Raw genomic sequence first — 12,201 nt, 5'->3', positions numbered from 1 at the left:
ACTTCTGTTAATGTAAAAAATATTTTGCCATGAGTTATTGATCACATGTTTCCCGAGTGTAGTTCATTGTAATGACATTGTGTTTTCCTCTTTTGAGCACTTTTACATAATACACTTGTATCTGTTCCCAAGAAAGTGGTGCTGAAATATGTGCAGTAAGTGGACATTTTCTAACTTTCCAAAGGAAAGAAAGTATAAGACTTTGTAATGTCCATTTGTTTCCATTGCACTGGACAGTGAATAAACCCTCTCAGATAACTGTCATATGGAGGAACTAGCCTACCTGCAAGTGCATAAATAACTTTACTTCATTTATACTTGTATGCTTTATGGCTGCAATATAAGTGTCAGGATTCCACATCTACAGAAAGGCCTACAGAAGAGTCTGCACAGACAGAGGAGACATAGGCCTACAGGTGGGCAGTGTATAGACAACTTTTCCTTTTTATTTGTTGCATGAGGCATGTGTCTAATATCTCTTGTTGCAGGCACTTGACCACTGGCTTTTCTTTACAAAGAACAATTGAAATAAAACTCAAGGAACTAAGCATAGTTGTCTTTTATTAAACATTTAATGAAAATAGTTTTTTTTTTTTTTTTTGCAATGTTGTGTAATATGGCACATGCAACAATGTCCCAGGCCCCGTCAGGTGTGCAACCCTCAGACTTTTCAGACACTCAAATCTTCCCTTTAGTTAGCCAAAGTTAATTTCATTGTGTGCCCTTGTCCTGGCTAGAGCTGCATTGTAACTGGTTTGGGTCAGGGAATGGGGTCATAAAACACCTGTCTGCAGGCAGGAACATGTCATAATCACCTATGAAAAAATGCAGTTCTGTTAGGATCAGCATAAGTGTATGTAATACAGTGAGCTTGATATTTAATTGTGGAACTTTCCTTACTACTTTCAAATAATGTGCATAAATGTGAATTTCTGAAAATTCTTAAGTCATGCACAGATCCTGGCCATTTTGATATGGAAGATTTTAGTCAACTGCCTTTTTAAAATTTGATATAATATTATTAATCTGGAATATTAAGAATCCCAATAGTAACTGGGCTGCACATTTACATTGTGAACCCCCTTTCTGTTCACATAATCCCCTTCATTGAGGCCTTGATGGCAGTCTATGGTAGCCTATAGTCTATGGTACCAATCACGTTAGTGAAGCCTGAGTGACATACTGTAATCGGCATGGTCATGATGGCATGATCTTCATAAAAAAATATGATAGCCTAAAAAAATAAAACTGCTTTACAACATTGGGTCTTAAGTGGCTTGGAAATGCCACAAAAAAAACTAAAACTGTTTTTTAAACCTAAGAGCCAGGTAATCTCCGAATGACACGACAGACAGCACTTTCCATCAAGTTCTCCGCATCTCCAATAGTGTAAAGGAAAGAGCCACTCGCAAATAATCTTAGGGCAATGCAAACAGTTTGTGCTGTAGTTAAAGCCCGACTCCGACAAGTCGAAAATAAATGTGCGTTTCCAACAATTTTATAATGTAAACGACAATCTCACGAGTCACGAAAAAATATATACATCTCAGATCGCGCTGCGCTGGACTTCCCCATGGACTTCCCATATCAGCTCCGCTTATGAAGCCGCAGTCTAATCCTGTTTACATGAAATAAGCCTGCTCACGAGCAGGTTCAAGTTTGCGCACCTGTTGCTATGACAGCAAGTCCAGGATGAGCGTCGAAGAACCAAACAATCCAAGATCATGCCAAATCGTCAACAATCAAATCCAGCTAACTGAGTTAGCGACGTACGAAGAACGGGCCCCTGGTGAACATCTCTGAGCGTTTCTGCCTGTGTTTTTGTCTTCCCGTGGATTACTCTTGGACTGTTTATTCTCTTCGTGATTCTTTGCTGCCTGCCCTGGACTGTTTTCTATTGTGCACTGATTTATGTAAGTTTGCTGCCTGACCTTATGCCTGTTTTCGGATTACGAGTTGCTTTGTCTCTACTGTTGTGTTTGCTGGTGATTGACCCTGATTGTACGAACCAAGATACAATAAAGCTGCAAATGGATCCTCACTTTGCTGAAGCCTCTTACAATTAAGTGAAGAATTGAGTTTATATTATGGAAGTGCCATAAACCGGGATAAGGTTATGTAAGCGTTTTCCTGCCAACAGTTCGATGTATTTTTGGACTTGTATTAATGCGCGAAAAAAAACAACAACAAAAAATCTCCACATATCATTTTGGTGGATTGAGTCTGTGGAAATGTCGTTTAAATGGGTTTAACTTTCATTTTGATGTTAATGTATGTTTATAGCCATATGTGTGACCTGTGTATTAGATGAATCGCAGTTACTGTTAGGGAGGACGGTAATTAACATGTCTTTCCTCATGCATCCTTCAGCTGAAAGACAGTGAATCTGAAGACGTGTGTGTGTGTGTGTGTGTGTGTGTGTGTGTGTTGTTTGTCTGTCCTCTGTCAATAAACTGCAGATGTGGTTCATTTGTGTTGCTGGGTGAAATCTGCTATATATATTTACAAGACATTTTTTGACAACATTCACTGGTGTGTAATTTTGATTTGTATAATGAAAGTTCAAAGACAAAACATTTAGCCAATCCGATTGTTAAGTCTGACGTCACGCGTGACGTTTAGCCTTTTCCGGGTCCAAGCGCCTCTCATCCAGAAATAACAATGGTGGAACCTGTAAATTTATTTACGATCACGTCCTTCTTAGTGAGGCACCCTTGGCGGTCAAAAAGGGTTTAAATTCCTTTAACACCAACAGAGTGGTTAGTGTAGCTCATCACTCAGGTGGCATAATTAAGGGTAGAGTCCAGGCATCAATGAAAAAGAAGATTTACGAGGTTGAAGTGAGTTAGCTCGGGACACGGGACACAGCACTGCGGCATTGTAAAAACACTCAATAATAACCAAAACATTAGCGAAAGCGGCAGGTAGGTAGAGAGGACCTGGACTTTGGACCCGGAAAGAGTATTATCGGAGAGTGGTTACGTCACGACTTAACAACCGAATTATCTGAATAACCAGATTCTCTTGTTTAATTCTATAGTGACCTTTTATACAACATAATTTTCAACATTATAAATAATGGTGGCTGATTTATGATTTTTTTTAAATTAGTTAAAATGCTTAATAGGCTATAGCTGTGTTATTAGATGCCAATCATAAGAGCTGTGAAATATTAGCAAATAATCTAGGAATATAAATGCACTTATATCATAATCTTGTACAGCAGTTGTCGTTCACATTTTGACTATTAACAAGAGGATTACAAAATTAACCTTTGGTACATCAAAAATATAATATTTGATAAACAGATCTCACTTGTTTTCTGTTATTAAATCAGGGTTCACTTGAAAATTCACATTTATCCTCCTTGAACTCATTCTAACAATTTAATGTTTTAATATGTTTCAGACCAGATGGAGGTGAAAGAGCAAAGACAAGAACTGAAGTTAAAGGTGATGATGCTGTAGTTTGTTTCAGTCTGTTGACACCAATAAAATGAGCTTAATGTGCCAATTTACAGAAGATCTCAGACATCACCATAATGAATGAGCTGAAAACAGGGAACTTTTGGAGACAAAGAGGCTTTTCAGCAGCAGTTTAACATGATGACTCTGTACTTTTTAAATGCAGATTGGATAAAAACACAGTGATCACAGTTCACACCTGCAGTGAAGCCTCTCCCACAACAATTCACCAATAAATACTGGGAATATTCCCATCATCCTACAAGAGAAGGACAAACTCCAGGAGTAGCAGCTGAAATCTGTGTGACTGTTAAAGATGGAGTTTATTAAAGAGGAGATTGAAGACATGAGTGATCCAGAACCATCCAGAATAAAACATGAAGATACTGAGGAACAAATAGGTTGGTGTCCATTCTTGATTATTCATTGTTGACTGCTTTGGTAGATGTGAATTAATAAGCAGTATATGGATGATAAATGGTGGAGAAATGCATCTGAATGATCATAACCTTGTATATAGCAGTTGTCAAACATATTTTTACTATATTAACAAGTGAATGACAGAACAAAAAGTGAAAGATCTGCTCTCTGTTTCTTTCTGCTATTAAATAAGGGTTCACTTGAACTGATTCTAACTTGATGTGTATTTTAGACCAGGTGAGAGTGAAAGAGCAAAGACAAGAACTGAATGAAGTGGAGGAGGAACATCGTAACTTTACAATTCAAAGAACAAAAGCCAAAAAGACGCACACCTGCACTCAGTGTGGAAAGAGTTTCACACAGAAAGGAACCCTTAAGACACACATGATAATTCACACTGGAGAGAAACCGTATACATGCACTCAGTGTGGAAAGAGTTTTTCTCAAGCATCAGGTCTCAGTGTTCATCTGCGTATTCACTCTGGAGAAAAACCATTTAACTGTGATCAGTGTGGTAAAGATTTTATTTCATTATCACATCTAAAAGGTCATCTGAAAGTTCATTCAGATGAGAGGCCTTATGTGTGTTCTTTCTGTGGAAAGAGTTTTTCAAGGCTGGAAGGATTTAAACTGCACCAGAAAACACACAATGAAGTGAGAGATCATATGTGCTTTGACTGTGGGAAGAGCTTTACTAGAGCTGAGCATCTGAAACGGCACCAAAGAATTCATACTGGAGAAAAACCTTACAAGTGCTCATATTGTGACAAGAGTTTCTCTCGGTCTGGATCTCTGAAATCACACGAGCGAGTTCATACTGGAGAGAAGCCGTACGACTGTACTCAGTGTGAGAAGAGTTTCACCATATCAAGTAATCTAGTGAAGCATATTAGAAAGAATTGTTCTGTGTCACAGCGAGCAAATGTTTTGTTAGATTCACATAAAGTAAATGTGTAGTTAGTTAACTAATAAACTAGTTTTGCTGTAAAATGCCACAAGATTTGTGTTTTATATGTTAGAGAACAATTATTGAAAATGATTTTGATTGAACGCTTACTCAAAGAAATACCAAAATTAAAAGAGACTGGAAACAAATGTAGAAAAACAACAACAATCTGTTATTTGTTAATATATGAAACAATTCCCTGAATTTGATCTTTTTTTATTATTTATTTTTACTTTTTTGTTTTTGTTATATAAAGCTTGTTATTACATAAACAGATGTATATACAATAACATATATCTGTACAACAACTCTGTACAATAACAACAAATAAAATGACCATTTCACTGACAATGTGTGATTTTGTGAGTAAAAGGTTTCTACAGATCCAATAATTAATATACTGTATACACACACACACACACACACACACACACACACACACACACACACACACACACACACACACACACACACACACACACACACACACACACACACACACACACACACACACACACACACACACACACACAGTTGCAGCTTAATGACCATGGTAAAATGTTGGTCCCATGGCCAAACCAGTTGAGAACAATCTGTCTAAAGTAGAACAAATTATCTACTTTAATTTAGTGTCAGTTATTTCTTTTTTTCGCACTAGATAACTGCTTTGAAAAATCTGCTTGAATAAGACATATTCATGTAATTGACTTACACTCACCTAAAGGATTATTAGGAACACCATACTAATACTGTGTTTGACCCCCTTTCGCCTTCAGAACTGCCTTAATTCTACGTGGCATTGATTCAACAAGGTGCTGAAAGCATTCTTTAGAAATGTTGGCCCATATTGATAGGATAGCATCTTGCAGTTGATGGAGATTTGTGGGATGCACATCCAGGGCACGAAGCTCCCGTTCCACCACATCCCAAAGATGCTCTATTGGGTTGAGATCTGGTGACTGTGGGGGCCATTTTAGTACAGTGAACTCATTGTCATGTTCAAGAAACCAATTTGAAATGATTCGAGCTTTGTGACATGGTGCATTATCCTGCTGGAAGTAGCCATCAGAGGATGGGTACATGGTGGTCATAAAGGGATGGACATGGTCAGAAACAATGCTCAGGTAGGCCGTGGCATTTAAACGTGCCCAATTGGCACTAAGGGGCCTAAAGTGTGCCAAGAAAACATTCCCCACACCATTACACCACCACCACCAGCCTGCACAGTGGTAACAAGGCATGATGGATCCATGTTCTCATTCTGTTTACGCCAAATTCTGACTCTACCATCTGAATGTCTCAACAGAAATCGAGACTCATCAGACCAGGCAACATTTTTCCAGTCTTCAACTGTCCAATTTTGGTGAGCTCATGCAAATTGTAGCCTCTTTTTCCTATTTGTAGTGGAGATGAGTGGTACCCGGTGGGGTCTTCTGCTGTTGTAGCCCATCCGCCTCAAGGTTGTGCGTGTTGTGGCTTCACAAATGCTTTGTTGCATACCTCGGTTGTAACGAGTGGTTATTTCAGTCAAAGTTGCTCTTCTATCAGCTTGAATCAGTCGGCCCATTCTCCTCTGACCTCTAGCATCAACAAGGCATTTTCGCCCACAGGACTGCCGCATACTGGATGTTTTTCCCTTTTCACACCATTCTTTGTAAACCCTAGAAATGGTTGTGCGTGAAAATCCCAGTAACTGAGCAGATTGTGAAATACTCAAACCGGCCCGTCTGGCACCAACAACCATGCCACGCTCAAAATTGCTTAAATCACCTTTCTTTCCCATTCTGACATTCAGATTGTCTTGACCAGGACCACACCCCTAAATGCATTGAAGCAACTGCCATGTGATTGGTTGATTAGATAATTGCATTAATGAGAAATTGAACAGGTGTTCCTAATAATCCTTTAGGTGAGTGTATTTTCCAATGTTTACTATATTGCTTCCTTATTGTAAAATAGTCATTTTCTGTAGTTAGAAAATAATAAAAACTGATAAAAATAGAGTTGGTTGTTTTCTTGATTTTCAGGTGGTTTAAAATGCCATTAAAACTGCTGTAGTAAGTTGCAAGTGTGTAAAAATATAATGTATTTTTAGTGTTAAGAGTTTTTTATTTTTTGGGAACTGTTCTAGCAAACATTTGTTTATGTTTTATTTTTGAGTTGGTAAAACAATTCTGAAACATTTAATTATATGCTTTAAACAATTAAATGTTTATATTATTTTACTTAATGTATATCATATTCATTTTGTTGTGCAAGACAGAGGGAAATATACATGCTGCCAGCTGCCAATTTTTTCGCTGAACACCTGATGTGCCGAATTTCGACCCCCGCCAAATTATTACCCCCCTATTGGTAGGTTTAGGATTAGTTGTGGGGGAGGGGTTAGGATTAGGAGTGGGGTTAGAATTAGGCAATCAGGTACTGATTTCAACGAGGGGGGTAATAATTTGGCAGGGGGTCGAAATTCGGCACAACACCGGAACTCCTCCAAATCTGCAAGTCCAAAAATACATTTATGGTGAGATTACTACATTTTATTTAAATAAATGGATTTATGGTGAGATTACTACATTATTTTAATTAAAGGCATTTATGGTGAGATTATTATATTTTCATGTCAATCTGTGTTCATTTTGACCATGAACCATGCGCTGACACTTTAATTCAGGCCGTGCAGCACAGCAGAAATAGACTCAGCGTGGAAACGATCGCTGCACTGCTATATACGCACCGCACCTGGAACAGATCGACGGACCACATCCGCGTGCAGTGTGAAAGCTCTAACCTGTTAACATGGGTACAGAAAAATACACACCGCATACGCACTGTAAACGGAGTATATGTGGTAGAGCACCGGCTACATGCGAGAAGTAGCGGTACACAAGAAAAAGTGCAGGTACGCTTAAGAGTAAAATGTAGACGTGGACATTATAGAAATACAGGCTGATGGTCACCCTGCTGGGCATTGCTGCCTGACGCACCTCCACCAGTGCCTTTTGTGCAGGTGTGCTCCTCTGAGCACCTCTCTGGGCATAAAACGGATCATCAGCTGGGGACCACCAGTCATGGATGTTTTGCTCCTTTAATCCCAGTACATCTCCTGGTGGCGGAGCGATGGCAGAGATCACTCCCTGCCACCACCTGCTGATGCCCTAGGTGTTATTTGGCCCCCACCCCCTATGCTTCCTCCTTAACCACAGCCAAAAGCTGCCCTTCTCTGCCTCCTCTGCCAGTTCTTTAATGGCTTTTCGACACCCTGCTCCTGTACATTCCATTTCGCGGAGCACATGTACCGTTGAGGACCCAATGAAGCCCCTGCATCCCACTTTGACTGGGACATGTGGTGGCTTTCCAGCCAGCCTCTCTGCAGTCTTCTACCAGGTCTGCATACTTGGCACGATTCCGCTTGTTGGCAGCCTCCATTCCCTCCTCCAATGGCACAGTGAGCTCCAGCAACAAGATGGTCTTGCATGGTGTAATAGTTTATCACGATTAAATACCGTTCCAAATTATTTTACATCCTAATCAGGACATATAAATAATCCCGCGGTAACTAAAGAGCCTATCCTTTAGTCGTACTATTAAGAGTTAGGCGAATAGTCTCTACAAATTCGTATTTTATTATAAAGATAATAAGGATTATAAATATAATAAATTTCCCCTTCGTAGTATAAATCTACCTTTTTAGGTACTCTTCAACCGTGTTCGCTATACAACAATAACCCTGTCGTAAGCTGCCTCCTTGGCTAGGCTATCAATCAATCAAAGTTCACACTGATTATTCGAATATCAGAAATAATGCTCACCCTCTCGGAGTTTTCCCCTGGTTGTGATCGTCCTGATCCAGGAAGGAAAAAGGTGAAGCGTACTCAAAAAATCCAAGTTCCAGTCACGATAGTTATAATAAATGTTTAACAATATTTATTAAAAGAATCAAAAATGAAAAGAATACTTGTTACAGATTATAATAGAGTACTGAACTAACAGAGAAATGCTAGCTAGGCTTAAAGCTTCTTGCATCCAGAAACTGCTGGGATTCCGGATTGGAGATTGCAAGGAAGAGCAATTGAATTTTGTCCAGGTCTCTTCTTTTATAGACACATGACTGCCTGTGTCTTGCCTGACTGTCCAGTCATCGGCTTGCTCTCCGAAGATACAATAGTTCCTTTGTATTTGTGGACAAAGACCCATGTCACTGTTCCCTCATGTGACTTGAGAAAACCAGCAATGGACAGAAACTCTTTATTCAAAATCATATTTTTAGATAGTCATATGTTTTAGCAAACCAGCAAGTTCGCTAGTGATACCCTTAGTTACAGGCCTTTTATTGTGACCCTTCCTTCGCTGACGTCGAGTTTGAAGTGTAGGTGAAGTGAGTGAAATGTCACCCTCAGATGGACCCCCCTCAAAGCACTCGACAATGGCTCTGACCACATGATCAGGTCTGGCCGGAGCAAAGTTTCTACGATCTCCCTGGGGAATTGGAGCTGCCTCCCCAGGTCGACCCTCATGTTCCACTCACTGCCAGATGAGAGGACTCTAGATGTTGCTCTCTGGTAAAGGTAATTGATTTTTTCTCCGGCCCTTGCAAACAGGATAGGACTTCTCGTTGGCGCGGAAGGTCTACTATTAGCTTCCTGTCTGCATGACTCTGCCACCTCTGCTAGCTTCCTCAACACCAGATCGTGTCGCCACCTATAGCAGCCTTGGGACAATGCTGTCTTGCAGCCCGACAGGATGTGCTGGAGGCTTGCTTGCTGGTACTGCAAAGGGGGCAGAGTTCTTCAGTGCCGAACCACTGGTGGAGGTTTCTGGGACAAGGTAAGGTGTCATAGGTGGATCTAATCAGAAAGCTGAGCCTGGCTTGGGGGATCTTCCACAGATCAGACCATGACAAATGCCTGTCTGTGACACCTTTCCATGACAATTCCAGCTTCCCTGCCGGCTCTGAGACACCGCCTTGATGTTAAGGCGCTCCTGCTCGGTTCTTGTCACTTCTGCCACCACCATGGCTCTCTGCTCTTCCTTGGAGGCCTTTGACTAGAAGAGGGGGGTCTCACTCCTACCAAGGCCTGCTCGACCCTCCTGGACTCTGCAGACTATTTCACGATGTTTCAGCCTGCTAATTGCCATGTCGACCTCTTCCTGGGCTTTCCACTTCCACCCTGTTTTTATATTAGGGCCAGCTGCTCTCACCAGTTGGTCAGTGGATTCCCTCAGCTCCAGCACCATCCTAGCCTTCTCCTGCTTGTATCCCAGGCCAATGGATCGCAGTGGCAGCTGTAGTGTGTTCTTGCCAAAGAGGCCTACGTCTGATAGGCATCTCGGCAGACCCAGCCACTTCCTGATTTATGAGTTTGCTAGCCCATCCATCTTGTCTGCCACCAAGGAGGGGACTTCGCTCATCTTCAGAGGCCACATCACCCTTGGGTACAGTATGAACTGGTAGCTCCATACTTTATACTTGCCGGGGAGCTGGCTCTGATTGATCCTGGCGAGGCCATCTGCGAGCTGCTTCCTCAATGTTTCCCCCATCTGCCTATCAGAGAGGTCTGCTGTGTAAGTACGACCCAGGCTACGGACGGGTTGATTTGCCAGTAAAGGGATTTCTTCACCGCCTGTGGCAAAGATGGTATAGTCGCTTCTAACCCCTTTCCTGATGGACAGGCTGCTGATTTGGCGGGTTTGATCTTCATCCTCGCCCACCCCACAAGCTCGTCAATCCTCTTCAGCAGTCTTGTTGTACATGCTGCTGTCTGGAGAATGGTGGTAATGTCGTCCATATAGCCTCTCACTGGTGGTAGCCTTTAGCCTGATGGTAGCTTCATACCTCCAACCATCACCCTTGACCCCATCAGGATAACCTTGAAGGCTGCTACAAACAGGATGGGAGAGATTGAGCATCCCATGGCAATGCCCACTTCCAGCTGTTGCCAGCCTGTCGTGAAGTCCTGATGGGTGCAACACATCTTGATGTCCTCAAAGTACTTGGCCACCAGGGCACGAATGCAGACAGGGATGTAGAAAAAGTCCAAGGCATACTCGATGAGTTGGTGGGGGACGGACCCGTATGCGTTGGCTAGACCCAGCCACACCACATGCAGGTCACCTCTCTCTTTTTGCTCTCTGGATCTGCTCTCATATGACTGCAGAGTGTTCCACGCATCCTGGGAAGCCTGGCATGCTTGCCTTCTGGCAGCTAGTGTCGATGTACCCATTGCTTATGAGGTAGGTGGTCAACCTTTTGGCGAGGTTGGAGAAGAAAATCTTGCCTTCAACATTCAGGAGTGCGATGCTCCTGAACTGGCTAATGGTGGTAGAGTTTGTTTCCTTCACGATGAACACTAACAGCTCGTCGCCACTCTGAATGGATGACTTTGTTCTTCCAGGCGACTCTCAGGAGGTTCCACAGGTATCTCTGGACCCCTGGGTAGTACTTGTACAGCTTATAAGATATTCCGTTGGGGCCTGCAGATGAGGCTGCTCTTGCTTTCCGTACAACTTCTGCTACCTCACTGAGTTTGGGGAGATCAGAGTTGAACAGGAAGGATGGGGGGGCTGGACGAGGAACATTACCTGGTGATCCCAGCAGTGTTGACTTCACTGGGTCACTGTACTGCTCCCTGATGAAACTCTCCAGCTGTAATTGTGTGATCTCCAGCTTTCCATTTCTCTTAACCTCCAGTAGTTGTCTCGCATGCTTGAAGGGGTTTTTGAGGAAGTCGCTCCTCTCCTTCTCCTTTCGCCTTCTGTGTTTGCGCCTCCCAATGCCTGCTCGACCTTCCTGGACTCTGCCGACTATTTCATGATGTTTCAGCCTGCTAATTGCCATGTCGACCTCTTCCTCCACTTCCACCCTGTTTTCATATTAGGGCCAGCTGCTCTCACCAGTTGGTCAGTGGATTCCCTCAGCTCCAGCACCATCCGAGCCTTCTCCTGCTTGTATCCCAGACCAATGGATCGCAGTGCCAGCTGTAGTGTGTTCCTAGCAAAGAGGCCTACGTCTGATAGGCATCTCAGCAGACCCAGCCACTTCCTGATTTATGAGTTTGCTAGCCCATCCATCTTGTCTGCCACGAGGAGGGGACTTCACTCATCTTCAGAAGCCATATACTTGCTGCGGAGCTGGCTCTGATTGATCCTGGTGAGGCCATCTGCAAGCTGCTTCCTCACTGTTTCCCCCATCTGCCTATCAGAGAGGTCTGCTGTGTAAGTACGACCCAGGCTACGAACGGGTTGATTTGCCAGCAAAGGGATTTCTTCACCGCCTGCGACAAAGATGGTATAGTCGCTTCTAACCCCTTTCCTGATGGACAGGCTGCATGATTTGGCGGGTTTGATCTTCATCCTCGCCCACCCCACAAGCTC

At 42.5% G+C, this 12,201-nt stretch overlaps 2 long non-coding RNA genes across 2 annotated transcripts in view; one reads left to right on the top strand and one right to left on the bottom strand.

The window, feature by feature from the left end:
* Positions 1-1,785: 1,785 nt before the first annotated feature.
* LOC309506551 lies at positions 1,786-2,005 on the bottom strand. Its single transcript, XR_014208861.1, has 2 exons — positions 1,932-2,005; positions 1,786-1,894 (listed from the first exon to the last, which is right to left on the bottom strand). It is a non-coding gene; the product is annotated as an uncharacterized lncRNA (long non-coding RNA).
* The window catches only part of LOC309506494, a 39,487-nt gene continuing 29,173 nt past the window's right edge, over positions 1,888-12,201 (top strand). Inside the window, exon 1 of the long non-coding RNA XR_014208805.1 lies at positions 1,888-2,066. This is a non-coding gene — a long non-coding RNA (uncharacterized lncRNA). The remainder of the gene's footprint in view (positions 2,067-12,201) is intronic.

Source organism: Leuciscus leuciscus, assembly GCF_965113295.1.
Source record: "Leuciscus leuciscus genome assembly, chromosome: 9".
NCBI classification, from domain to species: Eukaryota; Metazoa; Chordata; class Actinopteri; order Cypriniformes; family Leuciscidae; genus Leuciscus; species Leuciscus leuciscus.
This window is presented reverse-complemented; position numbering and strand designations above follow the sequence as displayed.